The sequence below is a fragment of the Anticarsia gemmatalis genome, chromosome 5 (genome assembly GCF_050436995.1).
Source record: "Anticarsia gemmatalis isolate Benzon Research Colony breed Stoneville strain chromosome 5, ilAntGemm2 primary, whole genome shotgun sequence".
Classification (NCBI taxonomy): domain Eukaryota; kingdom Metazoa; phylum Arthropoda; class Insecta; order Lepidoptera; family Erebidae; genus Anticarsia; species Anticarsia gemmatalis.
This window is the reverse complement of record NC_134749.1, coordinates 4698570-4716130: the sequence shown is the minus strand read 5'-3', so window position 1 is coordinate 4716130 and position 17561 is coordinate 4698570. Positions and strand designations below refer to the sequence as shown.

General features: G+C 35.9%; 2 protein-coding genes across 6 annotated transcripts in view; one reads left to right on the top strand and one right to left on the bottom strand.

Moving 5' to 3' along the window:
- Positions 1-17561, top strand: part of LOC142972873 (odorant receptor 4-like) — a 323505-nt gene that overhangs the window by 205643 nt on the left and 100301 nt on the right. The window lies entirely within an intron of this gene.
- heph (polypyrimidine tract-binding protein 1 heph) overlaps positions 1-17561 on the bottom strand; it is a 422565-nt gene that overhangs the window by 383191 nt on the left and 21813 nt on the right. The gene's annotated exons all lie outside the window — the stretch shown is intronic.

Here is a 17561-nt window from a genome sequence, read left to right as displayed (position 1 = left end):
AGGAAACTTACTCGTTATATTCACACAGTAAACTTCAAACGTCAAAACAACGATTTCTTGAACGACAAACTGGCATAAAACAAAAATGCGGAAAATCAGAAAAGGTGCGTGTTACCTAATATCAATTCTACATACCGGGAGACTTTTCATACACAAAATAGCCCGGCAAGGGGTTGATAACCGCTACAAATGATGATAATGATGTGCTCTCTGCCTACAAGGAGCGTAAGAGATCTTGCGACGTTCAGTATGCGTGTACCGCGTGTCATTAGCAAAACCTTTCCTTGCTCCCTTTTTTAACAACCGCAATAGGACTCATTCATGTCTCGCAAGATCTTCTCAACCGTACAATTTCCACTAATACTATATTTACACTGTGGTATATACGGACCTGTCGTCAAATCGAACGTTGTTTTATTTCTGTCTCGTAAACGCGTTGGGTCGATATAATTATTTATTTTAACCACAGCAATAACTATTAAGACGTAATTATAAACAACTTTGTTTCTATAAAAAGTTGAGTTTTAAATTATTCTGACTTTTAACCCGTAAATTGCTTAATGGCTTTGCTAAGGCTTTCAACTGTTTAGCATCAAGCAATGATTTGCCATATGGCAGCTAAGCAAAGTCTTGTCATTTATTTACCTAGTACTTACTGATACTACCTACATTATAATGTATATTTTTATTGCTCACGTTTCAAATAAATCTTAAAATGTATCTTTATGTTATTTAGAATGCCCTAAACAGGGAAACCCAAGGCTAGAGGCATGAGTATTTGCATTTTTTTATAAATCTAGAGTATATTTAGCAAATGTAAGCAACTTCAATTTTACACGGATGTTTTCGTTCAAGATCCTGTTGGGTTGTAGCCGGGCAGTCAATCAAATAGTAATTACTGACCGCAGCAATCGCAGATTCGTTCAGAAATAGCCCACATGCGCTCTTAAGTCGGTTTCTATTTAGCATCCGTCACTTCACGGCTGAGTGGCAAGCTGTCATCATCCGACTTACGCGCTTCACACCCAATCTACGAACATCACACGGCATTTGTGAACATTGTAACACGTTTTTCCTGTCATGTTAATATCTTGTAAAATGTTGTGACGTTATCGAAAAAAAAATGTCTCGCCGATAAAAAGGAAAGTAAAAAATATTACGTCGACCAAATGCATGATATTTTTTTATCAAAGTTTTTTTTTTCACGTCTGGCAAAATGGGTTAAAGTACAAATATTATAATTAACTAAATTGCCAGATCTGAAAAACGCGTCTGTACAAATAAATTAAACCTAGTTAATGTAGCCTTCATCGTTAAGGAAATGGCATTATATTGAATTTTTAATATGACAACCAATACAACGCTAGTCCTGACAGATAATTTATGTTAATAACTCGTTTAATAAATAGCCTCAGACTCATCGTAGACCTTGAAATACTACGATAAGTCCGGTAATTACTATAATGACAAGACACTGAAGAACAATAAGTAATCCTTATCTAGATCGGAGACATCACGTAAACCAACCACGTGGAAAAAACAAGCAATATTCGAGGCAAAATGTCTTTGAAACAACCATTGACAAAAGAGTAAAGAGACCGGTGTTTTACAGTGTATCCAAACACGATTAATGTCGATCGTGGAGATATCTAAACATCTAAATATTAACCCCAAAGGAAGTAACGAACGCTGCGGCGATATCGTGCCGACAAATCGAGCACGTCTCGACCGCAAAAGAAAATATTTCTTTTGCGAAACCCACGAAAGAACTTCTCGATAATTAAAATGCTTTTTTTGTCGATCGTTTTACTTTTATTTGAACCATACTTTTAAAGTTTCTAGAATTAGATACAAGGTAAGTAATTTAAAGATTAAAATTAACGAAGTCGTTGAAATAATAAATTAAATAAATTTGACTTATTATATTATGATTTATAGAGAAGTAAGTCAGTCGGGACATCAGCGGAGCATCAACGAAACGCGTCGACGCGCCCGAGATATTACCGGTGCGTTCGTAGCGCGTTCACCTGCGATCGAGGTGAAGGTCAGGCCTCACGCGCCTCATGAACCGAACGCGCCCGAACGCAAATGTCAATGTAAATATTGTAGGTATTCCCGCCACGCGGCCATCTTGAATTTCGGCTTGACCGGTTTTAGGATGAGACCCCGAGTAAACAGCGACGGAATGTCGACTTTACTGGATTTCTTCTGTCGTGGACGTTCGTGATCGCTTCCATGATTATTGTATTCTTAACACGCTTTTATTTATTCAGTCAAAAATATCGCGCAGTTTAACTTGGTAGACGTCGGAAACGCCAGCGCTTATCTTTATTTTGTAGCATAGAAAATCTTAGAGCTTGTATTAATAAATTAAAATCTAACAAAGTTCAACAGGATACATTGTAATGTTACGCTAGCCAGCATGATTGAATATAAAATTATAAATTTATTATTCAAGTTTCAAGGTCAGGTAAAAACTTAGAACCAAAAGCTAGTTATGATAATACAGGCCTAATACCAATTAAGTCTTTGGAGGATACATAATTCGTCGTAAAGCGTGCAGATTTGAATTAGTAGAATATAAATAACCGGACAATACTAGACGTTTTACGTCACTCTCTACATTTAGAATCACGATTCGTGTATGAAGTTAGATTCTTTGAAATCCATTCATGTTTATACGTTTTAATTCAGAGACTTTAAACAAGTAAACGAAGCTGGAATATTCAAAATGCAACGCGTTTATTACGTAAATAACCCAGACGTTGATTTACAAACCGGTTGAACGCCATCTCAAGTGGTATTTTAAAACTTAAATCCCTTTCCGCCCTTCTGAACCAGAACAAAGGTACCAATTAAGCTTCATAATCGCCGGCACCCTTATAATTAATACTACAGAAATTAAAACTCGTGCAATAAACGTACAGTACTGTACAGACTATACAAAAAATACACAATCGTAGCTTTGTGCTCTACCGAACATTAATTAAGAAGAAAAGAATTTCATACAAAAAGGTCTTATAGATGTGTGCCGAAAATGAGCTCTATGTAAGTTTATTTTAAAGTTTAAAATTGTAAAACTGGGCCATTAGGGCAGTATTGAACAAGCAAAGATGGATATTTGGAGCATCGTGGTTTGAAAAAAATGGCGCCTGCAGAAATTTCGAAACTGAGAGTAATAAACTGAGTATTATTCTTACGTTATGAGATTATCTATTAACATATGTGATTGTATCGGCGTATTATTATTGTTGTGTCGAAACCGTCTCTATTCATGTAATATAGAGGTCGGCTAGTCGCTTGATTACCGTATTTACATAGTGAACTATCATTTGGCCTAAACCTTCAGGTTAGAAAAAAGTCTGTCATTTGCTTATAAACATACGCTACAAAAAGGTTTGAATAATAAAGTCACCAGAAAACGTTTTATACGAAACATTTTAGTATAATACCATAAAAAAGTATAACCATTTACTAAAAATGCTCACATCGAAGTGTATAAAAGGTGTTGTTAATTGAAGAGCACACACATAAGATAGTTTAGTATGAATGTACTGGTAGTTTGATAGCGCTGGGGTGGGGACAGCGTGCCGAGTTACTAACGAGGGGAAAAGTGCCTATTTCCGAGGCGTAATGACCTCGTGACAGCCCTCTACCCTCAGCCAAACACCCACCGAGCCTGAATAGAATTCTAGATAATATTTAGACAGCCTCTAAACATACAATGCTTCACTATAAACGGTCACTTTACACGAAATAGGTTAGTCTAAGCACTACAACTTGCCAACTTTATATTTGTACTGCTCGCCCGATTTTCGACGTCTCTAATCTTAAGCTACTGATCTAAACGCGATTTACGAAAAGCGAATCGAATTTTATTTCCGATGTTCGAAATAGAATATTTAAACCTTTAAGAAGTTTAATTATAGGATATAAATGGCAGTCAATGACCCGGTTAAAAGATAAACAGCCTTCATCTTTAGATCATCTTTATTAAGATAATTCTTTTGACTGTTGTGAAAAGCGGTTAATTTGTATATTTTGGGAATTTTCGAGTTTAGATAATATCATCGGTACATAGAAAAAGTTTTGACTGATCCAAATTCACAACAATAATGAAATCTGGCAGCGGAAATAAACAGTCGGAAAACAACAAATTGGCTGGACCCTTGTCTGTGTCCTGAGATTTATTTAAAAAGTTAGTGAACCGTTGCGTATTTTTTTAATCTATGTTTATCGAATATGTAGAGGCACCTAGTCAATGATATTGATAGCAATCTTTTTGTGCACCATGTGGAGTCTCAAAATTATAATTATAAACGCATTTCATGCTACTTGGTAACATGTCACTAAGAAATAAAATTTGTTAAGTTTCTTCAAACCGCCAAAAAATCTAGTAAGTCCAGTACTTGATTTTTTGTCTGCTTCAACTTGCACTGTGGCACTTCCAATATGCAATTTTAATTTCTAAGATTTCAATTAACATAATACCCAAATTACAATAGGTAATGGTGAAACAAAACTCACGTTCGTATAACGTCTTGGCCCAACAACCTTGGAACCACAAAAAAAAGATAATACATAGATTGGCGATACGAGTACATTATGCTTTGATTACATAAACACGTTGTCCCCCAATTGGCATTTGAAGGTAGACAACTGCACATTAAAAAGAATAGACCATATAAAGAGCTACTTTTCAATTTTATCTATAAATTATAATCTTATCTATCTTTATTTGCCGGTAAAGGGTAATCAAATACTAAAACCAGTGATTTTAATAGCACTAAATACAAGACGATTTCTTACGACAAAAGAACGACAACAACTCTTGGCCTTGACACTCGAACCGACATCATATCTTGTGAATTTTAAACAGAAAGTTCCAGAAGAAATTAATTCTATATTATTTATTTAACTAGGTTTTTTGCACTTGATGACATCATACGATCTTATGAGCCGTCTTATATTCTATTGATAATATTTCGCACTTATGCTTGATACCTAAAAATCCGTTTGAAATATCATGATTACGTTTTGCTTTAAAAGTTTAATTAAAGAGAAGATACGGCCTAACTTACTATGGTCCGACAACTCAGTAGAGAACCTAGGCATGCACAATTTATCTGGACTATGCGTAATCATGTCTTTTATTCAAATACAATAGCTATAACAGACACGCACATCATCCTCTGGTTACGCCTTCGCAAGATTTGATAGATACAAAAGATTTCTATGAAAAATTAGAACGAGGGACTTAAAATGAGAGATAGATTGATAACATCGAATCGAGAAACGAATCGGAAAGAGAATTCACAGATATTCACAAAAATAAACAAATTTTTACAATATTGCTACATCGCAAGTCTTTAATAGCTATTATTTGCAAAAATGAGTTTAAGCCGATAAAACGTATGGGCGTTGAACGAAGGAAGTATCGTTAAAACTGCGGCCACTCCACTGGAATGTTTTGAGGATTCAACGGCCCTTGACCCGTAAACTTTCTCTAGCTCCGGTTGCCCAGGGAGCGATAAATATGGATAGTTTTACTATGAGCTTGGACATACTCAAATGTGAATACTCGTTTGTAACGTTATGACCCGTCTTAGAAAGTTTCGAGGAAGGGAATAAAATTAACATATTACTTTTTTACTGAGGTGAAATTTGTTTGTAGGAAGCAATAGGCAATACGGAAACCATTACGAAAATCTTTCACTTAAAACACCACTATTGCTTATAGTGCGCTAGCAGATGCTGTTTTTTATTTTAGCTTCCAGCTATAGCTAGCGGTAACTTAACTCAATAAACACAAGATCACATATTTTAAATAGGCCCATATGTGCGACATAAAGAAATAAATATTCCAGATTAATTGCGGTAAAGATCCGAGTCAAGGTTTCCGCCAGAAATGGCCAGTAAAAATAAAGTAATAAAACCGCATTCAGTTGGAATGTAATATATAACTGATATAATCTTCTGGATATAAAGTCAGGTGTGGAGATGGAATCGAGGAGATCGGACCATCGGCGAATTCTTTGCAGAGTCGAATTCCAGACGGATAACCGTTTACGATCGTATCGTACTTGTAGAGTACTTTAAGTCTGCAAATATGAATGTCACGGTTGACTAAATAACTATAATTATCGTGTAATGCAGTCATGGAATATCTGAATTATGTTTACTTGAAGAACGATGGTCAATTCCAAAAAATACTGAGTCTTTTTCTGTATCAAATAGAAAATTGTTACGCATTGTATTGTACACACGAATATGTCTATAGAAAGCCACAATAAATCCAAAGAATACCTGTAGTGAAGAAGATCGGAGCAATATCGAATGAATAAAGGAAAGTTGATTTTTTGCGACTAACCTAAAAGGGTATCTTAAGTACAGAATCCCGCAAACATTATCGTGAAGGCACGGACCCTTCCCTTAAGGTGAGCACTTTTATATGCCCATCAAACCTTACGAGTACAATAAAACACGATTGTTTTCCATTAACATCGACGTCCACCGCCCTTCGAACTAAAAAAATGTACATCCATTTATTTAGGATCTGTTATGTTATTAAATAATCGTCGTGCGCACTCCGTAATCGAAAATCGAAGGAACGAGCTGAACAGATAGGTGTGACTAATAAATTATTGAACAATGAAGAATTTAACTGAATTGTTCGTAAAGTATTCTGACGACTATCGCTTTTTACAACAGTGTCAGAAATGCGCCAGCTCTTAAAACATGTACAGCATAATTATTTCAAAGAAACTAAAGCGTATTGTCCATGGGATAGTACCAAAAAGAGGGTGTTCACAGAGGAAAATAAATTTTATTTACATTTAAAAAGCGTAGCGGAATCTTTGTCAATTCACTCCCGTCCATCGGCAGGGTCGAGCGAACAAATAAAATGAGATCACAACACTGTTCCCTGCTAGCGACAACAATGAACTGGGAAAGATCTGCTTTGCTTTAATTAAAAGTAAATTGTTCGTACAAGCATTAACCATTTAGATGAGAGCCGTGAACAATACTAATTACTCTTGTCATAGTCAATGGCACACGATAAAAACCGAACAAGAATCGAGTTTCCTTTAAAGGTGATCACTTTAGAAATCATTGCTTTCAAGATGGAAAGGAGGATAATATAGCGCTTAAACTATTGACTTTTGTACTTCCTGTCCAAAAATAAAACACATTAAGTAAGTATTTAAGCGATTACGGGTAGAGGTAAGCGTAACTCTTTTAAAGAATAGCCGAAAAAATCTTGTGAAGTCGCACGACTGTAAGATGACCTTGAACTAAAAAATCTTAGGTAAAGAATTCATTGAACTTATTAGAATCTTTAATAAGAACGTTGCCGCCAAACCTACCTGTGGAATTTCTATTCGCTACCGAATGTTCCCTCACACATTGACTCACACGCACTAGACTGAAATCGTATAAAACAATGTTTAGTGTCACTCAAAAGTTTTCCATAATCGTTTTTACATATTCATTGCGATGTCAGGGTGCGTTTGAGACGAGACGTCTGTACGAATTTGAATAACAAATGGCTGACATCTGCATGTTTCTAGCGGGGATTTCCACCGCTCCCTTCAAATCCTGATTCAGGGAAACAATACTGGTCCCTTATGAAACCTGACAGAGGTCATAACTTGGGCTTAGAAGCATTTATCATGCTGAGAAACAAATAAAGTCGACTTTGCGACACGCCATAACCCGGAACTTCGAAACACGGTAATACAAAATAATAATAGGTGCATTAGGAAGTATTATCTTCGCGTGTAAAAAATACTCGGGGCACAGAGGTCGAGCAATCAAGGCTACTACCTAGATTATAACAAAGAAAACACATTGTAAAACAAGTAAAAGGAAACATCTTGACATGGCATTGAGGTTGAATTTAATGTATTATGTGAGCTAGGCAAATCGGCGGGAGGTCATCGGTCTATACCAATAAATGCTTGGCTCTTACGTCACCGCCCGCCAGACATACGCCTGCAGAATAACAACGATAGAAGTCCAGTGCCCAGAACGATAATTAAATTTTCCACACGCACCACTCAACAAGTCAAAACGAAACGAATTCAGAGGCCCGAACACTAGCCTTAATAAATTAATTTCTCGAAGAAATATTCAGTAGTTGCGGTCCCATCACAGCCATATTTCAACAGTAAGGTATCGAAGAGCAGGGAAACCGGGGTCAGCAATCCTCAAGACGCCGATTAATTTCCAGGTTACCGTAGCACTTAGTTATAACCGGGCCGCAAGAAAACCGCCAGCGGAACAAAGTAGCGAGTATTACCTGCTTTGTTGAATCGTTCTTCATACAAATTGCCTTTGAATATCGCCACCTCGTTGCTTCTATTGATAGTTAGATTTTATGATAAATATGGTATTTCTTTTAAATTGTGCGTTCATCAAAGATATTTTGTGTGGTTTGAAAGGCGCGAGTTATGTCGTGAGAGGCCTCGCCGCCATTTTGCAACATTACGGCTGTGATGAGACGGCAAATTGCTCATTTGTCTACCGCGACACTTGCAAAAGCGTTGAGATTGTGTGTACCTACCTAGCGTTCGGTTTCGCAACCTTCAGAGTAACTAATATTAGTATAAGACACAAAAAAGTTTAATGTTTTTGTTACTACTAACAAAGCATGACGTACATACGTAGCGTACAATTTACACTCATACTTAACGTGAACAGGTACTTATGCGAAGTAAGTGTTATGATTTATGTCGTTAAGATATACTCCATTAAGAGGTATGTATTTAACAGGTCAGTTACCCTATTACATCTCGAATGTAAATATAATGAAAGCCAACCGAATAAGTCGTCATCCGAGGAAAAATCCGACACTTAGAGATGCCTTTTGAGTAGCAGAGGTTTTCAGCCATCTTATCCACGTGGAGTGCAGTGACGTCACAATGCCCCGGAGCGCTCGTCCTGAAAAACGTTAATTGCACGACACCGACCGTGGCGAGGCACCCGCCTCTATCTCGCATTGCAACCAACATTCCGCTGACCCCTACACACAAAAATGAACCTTAACACCAAACCCATAAACCATTTTATGGTATGCCATAATGAAGTATTTAATATACTTTAAAATGAACCGCTCTTAGCACCTGAAGGCATTAACGATTAAAAAATAAAAATAAATAGTGAAAATTCTGCTGGAAAAATATGATTTTACAGCTCAAGATCGCGTAGTAAGCGTCGTAGCTTCACACTAAGTGGCGATTGAGATTCTGTAATGTTACGGGCGTCATCATGAAATTGTAGTGAAAGAAAAATACACGCTTTAATGTGAGTATTAACAAATGCATGTTTAGAACAAAAGGAGTGATATTAAGAATGAAAGAGTCGACATTTGAGGCGTCTAACAATAAAACAACTTTTAGTGTGTCAAACGGAAATAATGAAGAAATGAGACAAAGAAAAATAATGACGAGATGAACTCAGTAACAAAAGAATCGGGGGAGTAAACTGTAGAGCGAGACGGCACGATGAGAACAGCTAACCCTATGTAGGTTAGTTGTCTGCGTTCGGAAAACTTTAAAAGACATAATGGGAAATCTTTAAGTAACACGAAATGAGTTAGGGACGAGGGAGACAAATGAGAAAGTGATTGTTTTAAAATCAAGTAGGACATTGGAAACTTATATTAAACTTTATAACTGAATTCAAAGTTGCGACATCGGCGGGGAAGTCACACCTGCCGGTTATCGGTAACAGATTTTTGATAACCACAAATATTCAGTAATGGTACGGCTAGGGTAACTCATGGTGACATGATATTATTAAACCTCTTTAGTGATAAGTATGATAACAAAGCTTTAGTTATTAACTAACTTTGTATAAAAATCTGAAACAACTTTACGTTTTAATAACATTCCTACTTTTAATTAGCTAAATGGGCTAGACGGGACATAGAAGTTAAAATTATTTTAAGTAGTTTAATAAAGAGTACTGTTTCCATTACTTTATCATTCCAAACGCAATCAAAACGCAAGAGATTTTAATGTTGACTTTAAAAATGCTATGGAAAGGGACATGCCCTTTAATCGTTAAAACAATATTCGGGGTTTATGAGCAAGGGACGGAGGGTAAATTAATATCTCAAGCTCGCTACACCATCCCAACCGCTTCTGCATTAGACTGTACAGAATTAACGAGAACATACCACAGATCTTCAAAGTGTAATTTATAAAGAATGTATCGCCATTATCATAATACGAGGAAACAACAACAAACAACATGTAACATTAAATATAAATGTAATGTTGACACTGACTCCGGGAAGCTCGCCGTCTTATTGTTAATACACACATTAGCCGAGTGTTTAACATGGACTGGAGCAAGTTAATATCTCTACGAGATACCCACAACATATAAAACGATCGAAAAACGCGTCAAGAAAATCCTCACAAATTGACAAATGAAATAGAACCTAAACACAATTAAGAATAGGATTCCTTGTCGCCCAACCGTGTAACCAATAAAGGGAACGAACGACGCAACAGATCTCCACGAATATGTTCGCAGGCTCACTCCGAGTTACTAACACTCGCAATTCATTTTGTGAACTGAATATATTACACGCTGATAAAAGATAAAGCACCTTTCGCCCTCCGCGTAAGGGCGAATATCAAAATGAACTGAAGTCGTAGAAATAAGCGGGAATTTTCTCGATCCCACCAAATGATTTTCACCCGTATACGTTTACAGGAAAAGTTGATATTCATGTGCTATGTTAACATTTTTCCAAATCCCAAATCGCGATCATATGGCGAGGCAGACGATAAATATGTTCGGTGTATTGAAATCCTACACTGTCATAAGAAGTCGTAAATTGATCTGAAAGAACTTAAGTAACTTTATTTGTTTAACTTTTATCACTTTTGAACACGCTTTGGGGTTATCTGGAATAGACTTTCCTATGGGAAACTTGGATTTAATACTTGCCGAATAATCATCCCACAACGTACTAAGACGACTCTGTGCAACTTAAATAGAACAGTACAAGGTGCTAGCTATTGAAGAAATAAATCAAAGACTTCTTTCTAACCTATCAGTACAAACATTTCGTAAAGTAAAATAGATAGCACTTAAGTACTAAAAAAACGCTCACACAGAATAACTATAAAAATTAAACAATTACTAATATTGTTAATCATTAATGAATAAGCACGCAAATTGTTATAACACATGCACAGCACAGGTATCAAAGTGCATTGATAAAAACGTATACAAGAACAAAATAAAGATTAAAACGATTCCTTGGTGGCCACCAATACGTGTTTTATGTACCTATAACCATTACGGCAAAATTGATTTCAATTTTATGGTTTCTGCTCCCCTGAATCCAATCATTGTTATCGCTTTTGTATGCTGTTAAAATATAATGAGTACGTACGTAATTTAGATTGTGGCCTAAATAATAAATATCTCTTTAATTTTCTAGTGTATAATAAACACTTTTCTATAACTTCTGATCCTTTAAAGTTTCGCGACAGACTCTCTTTGTTAGATTCTTATTTATTTTTCCGCTTTAAATTTGAAGTCTTAGAAATGTAAGAGTTACTAGTAAATAGTCTCAATAGAATCATATCTAAAGCAAATAATAAATGATAAATGAAACCGAAATATTTTTAGCGTTTTTTTTTTTTGTATGAGTTTAAACCCTATTGAATATATAAACTACCGCTAAATGTACCTCAGAAACCGGGGTATGACACTTATAACAAACACTATATGCTATTAAAAGAAAGTACGACACATAGAACCAACTTTAACAACTCTATCTATTTTCACCATTATATCAACGTCAAACAAGTTTCGTGAATGTTCCCGTTTACAAAATAGCTCACCCACAGTTTAGGATTTGAGTAACACATGATTCTACATTGTTCAGACGTTAGTCGCGGAACAAGCAACATTTTCACTCGTATTAAACAAAGTAGAGCGTATAAAGGCGAAATATGAATAGTCATTTCAGGAAATTGTTTCTCTTGTAGTGAAACCGAATCCATTTCCCTGAGTTTGTAGTTGATGAATAGATACAATCGTTTATTAGATTTGGAGGAAAATTTGATTGTGACTTCTATTTGTGGCCCTTTAGAAGCACATTTTAGTTCAAGGACTCAGTTGTTTATGCTTAACATAGAGTATATCGTAGTACCTTTCGATTGCTATAGATTGTCATTCATTCCGCTGATCGTATTTATGAGGTCCCAACAATTGATATCGATCTTAAATAGCAGGATATTCGTATTTTCAATTGTTTTGTGCCATATTAATGCAGCGGTATCTGGTAACAGATAGGTATTTATTCAATATTATGCAAAAAGAACCAATCCACGATCACAAAACTAACTGACAGCAATGAATTATGTAAAGGCTCACAATCTTGAGATAATCGCGTACGTGATAGGTTATCGTAAAGACAGTACAATAAGTATGTATCAGATGTGTAATATTGGAGTTAAAGCCCCTACTCACGTCTTACCACTTGTCGGACTATCGGATTGGCACATCCAAAAACAAGATTAATATTGAAACAAATTCATTTTAAAGATCCATTTTATTTACGTATACCTAAATATCTGCCATAGAAGTAGCTGTGATTGTTACTCGTACATAAACTTTTTTATCTACGAAAGAGAGTGTACAAATAAATCATTTGATATAGACATAAACAGGCCTATGATAAAAGACCTTGCCCGAAAACTGAGGACTTATAACAACCTAGGCCTGCATAAGAAAACAAACCAGCTGCTTCAATTCGCTAACAGACGCTAGGAAAATCTCAAATAAAGCACAGCTAGAACTAATTGGGAGCCGATCACTTATAGTGAACAAATATCGCAAGTGGATAAGTTCCACAACATGTTCGGCGCAGGCTGACGCACTCGGGCCGACGCTTACTCATGGATCCATGCCAGACTGCTAGCAAATCCCTTGCCACCTATACCTATGTACTTGATACCGTCTCAATGTTCCCATGTACTGACCGCGTGTGTGTTATGGTAAGATTAAGTTCTTTTATATAAAGTTTTGTTTCGGTTTTATTGTGAAATCAAATCAAATAATTTATTAATTTAGGTCAAATGCTGACACTTATGATAGTCAATGATACAGAGAGTGAATTCACCGCCAATTCGGAAGGTAGGGCCAGTCAGACGAAGTGAAAACCTGCTAGTAATCAAATAATACCAAAATCATTTTTAATTAAGTTAGTAGTAGGATCGGCTTGTTCCTAGTAACGCAACCATTGAAGACGCATCCTTAACCACCATAAGCTTGTTGTGGTTTCGGCGCATAAATAAAAGATCATGTTTAATTTTTAAGGCAATAACAGCCATAGTTACACGTTCAAACAAGCACAAATGAATACAGTTAGATAACTAAATGTCTGTTAAAATAGTGAAAGTAAAAGTGTAGTTAAAATAGTAGTAGATTATGGAAATCTTTTTCCGCAAAAGAATTTAAAAACTGTATTCACCGTAAAAGAGATACGTCTACTGAACCCTCCGGCGAAATGCGGGCGTTTGTTATGATATGTTAAATTATGCAAATGTTTCAACGCCCTAACTTTATTACCGACTAAATCTGCTTATCGGATTGATATCGAGCTTCACTATCAGTGAGGCTTATACGCACAATTTGTGCATCTGATAACGTACTTTTATAATACGGAGAAAAATTCGCCTTTATTTTTAGATTTTTTGTCGATGTTTCATGGATTTTCTTTGTTAAAAAAGGTAAAATTGTAATTTAGAGGAACTTTTGTTACGTTTGTGACAGAGACTTAAAAGCATCTGTTTGCCAAGACACAGTGGTGTTATTTTAAACTGATTTATTTTCACTTATAGATCCACCTGTTTTGTAAGAAGGTCCAGAAGGTTATTGGTTCAAATTCGTTGTCTCCTTCGCTCAGCACTTAACATCATCTACGACGCATGCTACCAAACCACCACACCCTCATCCTTAGCAACAAAAAACGCTCAAACTTGATCTAACTCCGAAATAAATAATATCCAAAGAAATACGTATCCAATATAAAAGTAAAAGAAAAGTAAATAAAATACTAAATATATGAAGTTAACTAAGTTGTGTGGGATCGATCATTCGTCTGCGTAGCCCGCCGCATGCCCCTCGGGCATACGTCTCTCACAGATTCCTTCATATTAGACATATGGTAGACTAGAAGTACTGTACGAACTATATTATATCGCGCCTTTTTCTATAGTATTCCGAGCCAGACGGATTGAACATCCCTTCCTTATGCTATAGTTAGGTACTTATAAATACAACTACGCATGGTCATTTTCAGAGTTAACAATGCATTTTGTTTCTTCATCGTGGTCTGCGACTGATAGAAATAATTGACCCTACCTTATTTTCGAATACTTACTGATTTAGTGATTGCGAATAGTAGCTATTCCAGTGACTTTTTAATGCAATTCATTGTATACTAAAGTCAAGTGCGCATACGCATAACTGCCAGAGTCATAGACATTAAGTTAATTATTATTTTTAAAGTTACGCGTACAGCGTACATCTAAAATAATAATAATAATCTACTTTCTGTTCTGATATTTATTCCGTAAGAAACGTAAATTCGGAGGAAACTTTTTATTCACTCCATGTACTTCCCTAAATCGTGTCTCACGACCCCCACGAGAGGAGCTAGATTCATTCCGAGCCGCGCCCAGAAAGCAAACCTAACATAAATAATTTAGACCTAAACAACAAAGAAATATATTTACCGCAAATCCGAGACAGTAAGGAAGAAAGCTGAACAAAAAATAACACTACACAAATCCCATTCTTTAAGGTCCGAGTGGAGTAAGTATAACGGGAACTAAAGGTAGAAAATAATTGAAGGACATTTACCACTCACGGCGGTTGGTCAAGCATTCGGGGTGATTCGGGGTCACTCGGAGGTATTCGGCACATTTTCTTTGATTGCCATCACAAGGGTACCCTATTCACGGTACGTTTGTGGACATCGTTCTACCGTTTGATATGCGTTTCCTTCTATTAAATAAATATTGCCGTTGGTATATTTAAAAGCAAAATATCATGCTAAAGGAGTATGACCGTGGTTTGTTTTCCTCAATATCTACGATACTTGCACAACCGCGTCATTCCATACAAAAACTAAGCGTATCGACTTTTATGTCTAAAGTTGTGATTTACGGGAAAAAAGTGCATTAATTTAGAGTTACTACTTCATTGACATATTGACTGATTTTTCAACATTAATGTTTGAAATAAATTCCATTTAGATTTACGATGCGCGTGCGCTGCAATCACGACATTCACATTTAATGTTTATAGGTTTTTTAATCAAATTCTTCGATGAATCCATTTACATATTTAATGAAGATAAACAAAGCTAGCTATCGTGAATGTATTCTGGAAAAAATAACGTACATTATTTATGTATTGTAGCCATTGTATTCAAAATGTTGCAATACTACGTAATAATTATTTCTATTTGTAGTCAATGACGTTGCAAGCTAATAACAGAACGACTTGGATTATATTAGTTCTGTAATGCAACAATGAATAGTTTAACGGTGTAGAGATTTCTTTACGAAGGTGAAATTTTTTTATTAAACGAAATCATGTTTATGTTTCGGAGGTCAAACATTATATTGAGGATAATAGATTGTGTAACATATGTACATTGCTTTTTATCTTCAGTAAATCTCAACATATTTTCTTTCATTCAACGCAATGAACAGTCTCTATTGGATAAGAACGTGTTGAGAGCCTCAATAAAAAAGCGATACGCTTCCCTGCAAATTGAATTTAGTTTTAATTCTCTACAAACAATAAACTGGTTCTGCGCATATTTATGTAACTAAATAGTAATGTATTATTTGTTCTAGCTTTTGAATTGATGTTTGTTATTTTTGGCGTGATTTCGCAACACAGCTTCCTGGTTCAAAGTGCAAGCTTACCGAATCAATACTAAATAATAATAGCTCTATGTTTTTGATAATAATATTCCATTCGGATTGCGCAACTAAAATGACAAAGGTGAGACTCTTATAAAGACGGTCGTGGCGCCAAGATAATCGTCATCAGTTTATATCAACTCCAACTCCAGTTTGATCACTCATAGGTAGGTATGTACAAGAAACCAATAAAATGCTGATCAAATATTATATACTAGTCACATCCGTTCACGGTTTTTGATAAGTGTCGGATAAACTATGCGGCAGATAAAATGACAGCGAATGTGTGAAAACTGTTAATATTACTATTACACATACATTTTAGAATGTAATGATACTGTCCGTAAGTGTACAAAGCTTCTGCTATTGAATCAGGACCCTCGTAGCAGACAATTTCCCAGCAGATAAACTGTCAGCACTATCAGTAAAATATGTGTGACGGCATTCATAGTGTTGTGACGATATCGATTCACTCATCATATACAAGCGTGCGGTTGCATCCGACCCACTCTTGTCTACCGTAGTGCCGTCCCATATCGAACAACACAATATAGCCGCGTTGCGGTTGACACACCACCGTCATAATGGAGTAACGTAATCAAAAGAGATTTAAACCTATCCCAGTTTGGTTTTAGGCGGTTAGCGGCCGACACGACAAATAAATTCTGGACGGATTTTAACGTATTCGCCGCAGTAGAATTCAGTTTCTGCGGTATTTGGGGTTGAAACGCTTATCCTAGGTACCCTTCAACGGAATTCAAAAAAGTTGCTGTAATTATTTTTACGTCAAAGGCCAAAAAGCTTTTAGATGTACGTTTTGTGTTTTTTAATTTTAAGTCAACCATTCAAGTAGTTTTATTACCTGGCAAAGTGCTTGTCATTTCGCGCAAGTTGAGTCGTCGAAAGGTCGAACGACGGAAATTATTAGGATGCCTGTCTTCGCATCGAAATGCGATTTTACGTCTCAAATTCTACTGCATTTATGATTCGAGACGGGAAAGGAACACTATTACAATTTATGGATATACATAGAGAAACTCAGAATCTATCTATCTAATAATATCGTAGGATAATAAAAATAAAACTGAATCACTGCTTCGTCCCGCATACCATTTTGTTATTTCAGATTTCAAAGTGCGCTTTCTCATTCATAGTGAACATCAATATCAATCAAGAGTATATCTCTACCGCGTCTGATATATCGATTCATATAAACAAACTTAAGAAATTAATCATATAAAATAAACACGAAATATTACCGAACGGTAAACATTCATAAGTTGGTCATAAGTAGTTTAAACTTCATCACACGGCAACCCAAATCCGCGCAATACGATCAAATGAAATACGCCATCTCACGTTAATTTATCGATTTCTTCGTCTATCCGAACTTAATTAAATAAGTAATAAGATCAAGTTTCTGCATAAGCTTTTATACGTACTAATCCCAAGAGATAGAACCTACTCATTTCAGCCGCATTATTTTAGCATACAGGCAAAAATAGTTCGTAACATCATTTGTTAGTACAATTAACGTAAGCGGGGTTTTAATTCAAATATGAATGAATGCATGACTAGTATGCGTTATGG